This window comes from Anas acuta, unplaced genomic scaffold (genome assembly GCF_963932015.1).
Source record: "Anas acuta unplaced genomic scaffold, bAnaAcu1.1 SCAFFOLD_71, whole genome shotgun sequence".
NCBI classification, from domain to species: domain Eukaryota; kingdom Metazoa; phylum Chordata; class Aves; order Anseriformes; family Anatidae; genus Anas; species Anas acuta.
The window spans coordinates 209,524-216,700 of record NW_027076126.1 but is presented as its reverse complement, the minus strand read 5'-3'; positions in this window follow the sequence as shown (position 1 = coordinate 216,700).

The window sequence follows — 7,177 nt, the reverse complement described above, 5'->3', positions numbered from 1 at the left end:
GGAGGGTCCAGTTGCATGTGGGGCTGTGTAAAGGCTCCCCTGGGGAGATCACTTGTACCCAAAGCCTTCCTTTGCTGACACTTTTGGATGGTCCAAAGGGGCTTGCAACGCGTTTTCTGGGGCCCGGGTTTTCAGTCTTCTCCCATGCCGGCTAGTGATATATTTAGGGTTGCTCGGAAAAATCGAACCCGGAGGGTCCAGTTGCATGTGGGGCTGCGTAAAGGCTCCCCTGGGGAGTTCACTTGTACCCAAAGCCTTCCTTTGGAGGCACTTTTGGATGGTCCTAAGGGGCTCGCAACGCATTTCCTGGGGCCTGATTTTTCTGTCGTCATCGATGCCGGCTAGGGCTATGTTTAGGGATGCTCGGAAACAGCGAACCCGGAGGGTCCAGTTGCATGTGGGGCTGCGTAAAGGCTCCCCTGGGGAGTTCACTTGTACCCAAAGCCTTCCTTTGGGGGCACTTTTGGATGAGCGAAAAGGGCTCGCAACGCATTTCCTGGGGCCTGATTTTTCAGTCGTCATCGATGTTGGCTAGGGCTATGTTTAGGGATGCTCGGAAACAGCGAACCCGGAGGGTCCAGTTGCATGTGGGGCTGCGTAAAGGCTCCCCTGGGGAGTTCACTTGTACCCAAAGCCTTCCTTTGGGGGCACTTTTGGATGGGCGAAAAGGGCTCGCAACGCATTTCCTGGGGCTTGATTTTTCAGTCGTCTCCGATGACGGCTAGGGCTATATTTAGGGATGCTCGGAAACAGCCAACCCGGAGGGTCCAGTTGCATGTGGGGCTGCGTAAAGGCTCCCCTGGGGAGTTCACTTGTACCCAAAGCCCTCCTTTGGGGGCACTTTTGGATGGTCCGAAGGGGCTCGCAACGCGTTTCCTGGGTCCTGATTTTTCACTTGTCTTCGATTCCGGCTAGGGCTATGTTTAGGGATGCTCGGAAACAGCGAACCCGGAGGGTCCAGTTGCATGTGGGGCTGCGTAAAGGCTCCCCTGGGGAGTTCACTTGTACCCAAAGCCTTCCTTTGGGGGCACTTTTGGATGAGCGAAAAGGGCTCGCAACGCATTTCCTGGGGCTTGATTTTTCATTCGTCTTCGATGCCGGCTAGGGCTATGTTTAGGGATGCTCGGAAACAGCGAACCCGGAGGGTCCAGTTGCATGTGGGGCTGCGTAAAGGCTCCCCTGGGGAGTTCACTTGTACCCAAAGTCTTCCTTTGGGGGCACATTTGGATGGGCGAAAAGGCCTGGGAACGCATTTCCTGGGGCCTGATTTTTCACTCGTCTCCGATGACGGCTAGGGCTACCTTTAGGTTTGCTCAGGAACAGCGAACCCGGAGGGTCCAGTTGCATGTGGGGCTGCGTAAAGGCTCCCCTGGGGAGTTCTCTTGTACCCAAAGCCTTCCTTTGGGGGCACTTTTGGATGGGCGAAAAGGCCTCGGAACGCATTTCCGGGGGCCTGATTTTTCACTCGTCTCCGATGACGGCTAGGGCTACGTTTACGTTTGCTCAGGAACAGCGAACCCGGAGGGTCCAGTTGCATGTGGGGCTGCGTAAAGGCTCATCTGAGGAGATCACTTGTACCCAAAGCCTTCCTTTGCGGGCACTTTTGGATGGTCCAAAGGGGCTTGCAACGCATTTCGTGGGGCCTGATTTTTCATTCGTCTTCGATGCCGGCTAGGGCTATGTTTAGGGATGCTCGGAAACAGCGAACCCGGAGGGTCCAGTTGCATGTGGGGCTGCGTAAAGGCTCCCCTGGGGAGTTCACTTGTACCCAAAGCCTTCCTTTGGTGATACTTTTGGATGGTCCAAAGGGGCTTGCAACGCGTTTTCTGGGGCCCGGGTTTTCAGTCTTCTCCCATGCTGGCTAGTGATATATTTAGGGTTGCTCGGAAAAATCGAACCCGGAGGGTCCAGTTGCATGTGGGGCTGCGTAAAGGCTCCCCTGGGGAGTTCACTTGTACCCAAAGCCTTCCTTTGGGGGCACTTTTGGATGGTCCAAAGGGGCTCGCAACGCATTTCCTGGGGCCTGATTTTTCAGTCGTCATCGATGCCGGCTAGGGCTATGTTTAGGGATGCTCGGAAACAGCCAACCCGAAGGGTCCAGTTGCATGTGGGGCTGCGTAAAGGCTCCCCTGGGGAGTTCACTTGTACCCAAAGCCTTCCTTTGGGGGCACTTTTGGATGGTCCAAAGTGGCTCGCAACGCATTTCCTGGGGCTTGATTTTTCAGTCGTCTCCGATGACGGCTAGGGCTATATTAAGGAATGCTCGGAAACAGCCAACCCGGAGGGTCCAGTTGCATGTGGGGCTGCGTAAAGGCTCCCCTGGGGAGTTCTCTTGTACCCAAAGTCTTCCTTTGGGGGCACATTTGGATGGGCGAAAAGGCCTGGGAACGCATTTCCTGGGGCCTGATTTTTCACTCGTCTCCGATGACGGCTAGGGCTACGTTTAGGTTTGCTCAGGAACAGCGAACCCGGAGGGTCCAGTTGCATGTGGGGCTGCGTAAAGGCTCGTCTGAGGAGATCACTTGTACCCAAAGCCTTCCTTTGCGGGCACTTTTGGATGGTCCAAAGGGGCTTGCAACGCATTTCGTGGGGCCTGATTTTTCATTCGTCTTCGATGCCGGCTAGGGCTATGTTTAGGGATGCTCGGAAACAGCGAACCCGGAGGGTCCAGTTGCATGTGGGGCTGCGTAAAGGCTCCCCTGGGGAGTTCACTTGTACCCAAAGCCTTCCTTTGGGGGCACTTTTGGATGGGCAAAAAGGGCTCGGAACGCATTTCCTGGGGCCTGATTTTTCAGTCGTCATTGATGCCGGCTAGGGCTATGTTTAGGGATGCTCAGAAAAAGCGAACCCGAAGGGTCCAGTTGCATGTGGGGCTGCGTAAAGGCTCCCCTGGGGAGTTCACTTGTACCCAAAGCCTTCCTTTGGGGGCACTTTTGGATGAGCGAAAAGGGCTCACAACGCATTTCCTGGGGCTTGATTTTTCAGTCGTCTTCGATGCCGGCTAGGGCTATGTTTAGGGATGCTCGGAAACAGCGAACCCGGAGGGTCCAGTTGCATGTGGGGCTGCGTAAAGGCTCCCCTGGGGAGATCACTTGTACCCAAAGCCTTCCTTTGGTGATACTTTTGGATGGTCCAAAGGGGCTTGCAACGCGTTTTCTGGGGCCCGGGTTTTCAGTCTTCTCCCATGCTGGCTAGTGATATATTTAGGGTTGCTCGGAAAAATCGAACCCGGAGGGTCCAGTTGCATGTGGGGCTGCGTAAAGGCTCCCCTGGGGAGTTCACTTGTACCCAAAGCCTTCCTTTGGGGGCACTTTTGGATGGTCCAAAGGGGCTCGCAACGCATTTCCTGGGGCCTGATTTTTCAGTCGTCATCGATGCCGGCTAGGGCTAAGTTTAGGGATGCTCGGAAACAGCGAACCCGAAGGGTCCAGTTGCATGTGGGGCTGCGTAAAGGCTCCCCTGGGGAGTTCACTTGTACCCAAAGCCTTCCTTTGGGGGCACTTTTGGATGGTCCGAAGGGGCTCGCAACGCATTTCCTGGGGCCTGATTTTTCAGTCTTCTCCGATGACGGCAAGGGCTACGTTTAGGTTTGCTCAAGAACAGCGAACCCGGAGGGTCCAGTTGCATGTGGGGCTGCGTAAAGGCTCCCCTGGGGAGTTCTCTTGTACCCAAAGTCTTCCTTTGCGGGCACTTTTGGATGGTCCAAAGGGGCTTGCAACGCATTTCCTGGGGCCTGATTTTACAGTCGTCTCCGATGACGGCTAGGGCTACGTTTACGTTTGCTCAGGAACAGCGAACCCGGAGGGTCCAGTTGCATGTGGGGCTGCGTAAAGGCTCCCCTGGGGAGTTCACTTGTACCCAAAGCCTTCCTTTGGGGGCACTTTTGGATGGTCCGAAGGGGCTCGCAACGCATTTCCTGGGTCCTGATTTTTCACTTGTCTTCGATGCCGGCTAGGGCTATGTTTAGGGATGCTCGGAAACAGCGAACCCGGAGGGTCCAGTTGCATGTGGGGCTGCGTAAAGGCTCCCCTGGGGAGTTCACTTGTACCCAAAGTCTTCCTTTGGGGGCACATTTGGATGGGCGAAAAGGCCTGGGAACGCATTTCCTGGGGCCTGATTTTTCACTCATCTCCGATGCCGTCTAGGGCTATGTTTAGGGATGCTCGGAAACAGCGAACCCGGAGGGTCCAGTTGCATGTGGGGCTGTGTAAAGGCTCCCCTGGGGAGATCACTTGTACCCAAAGCCTTCCTTTGCTGACACTTTTGGATGGTCAGAAGGGGCTTGCAACGTGTTTTCTGGGGCCCGGGTTTTCAGTCTTCTCCCATGCCGGCTAGTGATATATTTAGGGTTGCTCGGAAAAATCGAACCCGGAGGGTCCAGTTGCATGTGGGGCTGCGTAAAGGCTCCCCTGGGGAGTTCACTTGTACCCAAAGCCTTCCTTTGGGGGCACTTTTGGATGAGCGAAAAGGGCTCGCAACGCATTTCCTGGGGCCTGATTTTTCAGTCGTCATCGATGTTGGCTAGGGATATGTTTAGGGATGCTCGGAAACAGCGAACCCGGAGGGTCCAGTTGCATGTGGGGCTGCGTAAAGGCTCCCCTGGGGAGTTCACTTGTACCCAAAGCCTTCCTTTGGGGGCACTTTTGGATGGGCGAAAAGGGCTCGCAACGCATTTCCTGGGGCTTGATTTTTCAGTCGTCTCCGATGACGGCTAGGGCTATATTTAGGGATGCTCGGAAACAGCCAACCCGGAGGGTCCAGTTGCATGTGGGGCTGCGTAAAGGCTCCCCTGGGGAGATCACTTGTACCCAAAGCCTTCCTTTGCGGGCACTTTTGGATGGTCCAAAGGGGCTTGAAACGCATTTCCTGGGGCCTGATTTTTCAGTCGTCTCCGATGACGGCTAGGGCTACGTTTAGGTTTGCTCATGAACAGCGAACCCGGAGGGTCCAGTTGCATGTGGGGCTGCGTAAAGGCTCCCCTGGGGAGTTCACTTGTACCCAAAGCCTTCCTTTGGTGACACTTTTGGATGGTCCAAAGGGGCTTGCAACGCTTTTTCTGGGGCCCGGGTTTTCAGTCTTCTCCCATGCCGGCTAGTGATATATTTAGGGTTGCTGGGAAAAATCGAACCCGGAGGGTCCAGTTGCATGTGGGGCTGCGTAAAGGCTCCCCTGGGGAGTTCACTTGTACCCAAAGCCTTCCTTTGGGGGCACTTTTGGATGGGCGAAAAGGGCTCTAAACGCATTTCCTGGGGCTTGATTTTTCAGTCGTCTTCTATGCCGGCTAGGGCTATATTTAGGGATGCTCGGAAACAGCGAACCCGGAGGGTGCAGTTGCATGTGGGGCTGCATAAAGGCTCCCCTGGGGAGTTCACTTGTACCCAAAGTCTTCCTTTTGGGGCACTTTTGGATGGGCGAAAAGGCCTCGGAACGCATTTCCGGGGGCCTGATTTTTCACTCGTTTCCGATGACGGATAGGGCTACGTTTAGGTTTGCTCAGGAACAGCGAACCCGGAGGGTCCAGTTGCATGTGGGGCTGCGTAAAGGCTCCCCTGGGGAGTTCACTTGTACCCAAAGCCTTCCTTTGGGGGCACTTTTGGATGGTCCGGGATGGCTCGCAACGCATTTCCTGGGTCCTGATTTTTCATTCGTCTTCGATGCCGGCTAGGGCTATGTTTAGGGATGCTCGGAAACAGCGAACCCGGAGGGTCCAGTTGCATGTGGGGCTGCGTTAAGGCTCCCCTGGGGAGTTCTCTTGTACCCAAAGCCTTCCTTTGGGGGCACTTTTGGATGGTCCGAAGGGGCTCGCAACGCATTTCCTGGGTCCTGATTTTTCACTCGTCTCCGATGACGGCTAGGGCTACCTTTAGGTTTGCTCAGGAACAGCGAACCCGGAGGGTCCAGTTGCATGTGGGGCTGTGTAAAGTCTCCCCTGGGGAGATCACTTGTACCCAAAGCCTTCCTTTGCAGGCACTTTTGGATGGTCCAAAGGGGCTTGCAACGCATTTCCTGGGGCCTGATTTTTCAGTCGTCTCCGATGACGGCTAGGGCTACGTTTAGGTTTGCTCATGAACAGCGAACCCGGAGGGTCCAGTTGCATGTGGGGCTGCGTAAAGGCTCCCCTGGGGAGTTCACTTGTACCCAAAGCCTTCCTTTGGTGACACTTTTGGATGGTCCAAAGGGGCTTGCAACGCGTTTTCTGGGGCCCGGGTTTTCAGTCTTCTCCCATGCCGGCTAGTGATATATTTAGTGTTGCTGGGAAAAATCGAACCCGGAGGGTCCAGTTGCATGTGGGGCTGCGTAAAGGCTCCCCTGGGGAGTTCACTTGTATCCAAAGCCTTCCTTTGGGGGCACTTTTGGATGGTCCAATGGGGCTCGCAACGCATTTCCTGGGGCCTGATTTTTCATTCGTCTTCGATGCCGGCTAGGGCTATGTTTAGGGATGCTCGGAAACAGCGAACCCGGAGGGTCCAGTTGCATGTGGGGCTGCGTAAAGGCTCCCCTGGGGAGTTCACTTGTACCCAAAGCCTTCCTTTGGGGGCACTTTTGGATGGTCCGAAGGGGCTCGCAACGCATTTCCTGGGGCCTGATTTTTCAGTCTTCTCCGATGACGGCAAGGGCTACGTTTAGGTTTGCTCAGGAACAGCGAACCCGGAGGGTCCAGTTGCATGTGGGGCTGCGTAAAGGCTCCCCTGGGAAGTTCTCTTGTACCCAAAGCCTTCCTTTGCGGGCACTTTTGGATGGTCCAAAGGGGCTTGCAACGCGTTTTCTGGGGCCCGGGTTTTCAGTCATCTCCCATGACGGCTAGTGATATATTTAGGGTTGCTCGGAAAAATCGAACCCGGAGGGTCCAGTTGCATGTGGGGCTGTGTAAAGGCTCCCCTGGGGAGTTCACTTGTACCCAAAGCCTTCCTTTGGGGGCACTTTTGGATCGATGAAAAGGGCTCGCAACGCATTTCCTGGGGCCTGATTTTTCAGTCGTCTCCTATGACGGCCAGGGCTACGTTTAGGTTTGCTCAGGAACAGCGAACCCGGAGGGTCCAGTTGCATGTGGGGCTGCGTAAAGGCTCCCCTGGGGAGTTCTCTTGTACCCAAAGCCTTCGTTTTGGGGCACTTTTGGATGGGCGAAAAGGCCTCGGAACGCATTTCCGGGGGCCTGATTTTTCACTCGTTTCCGATG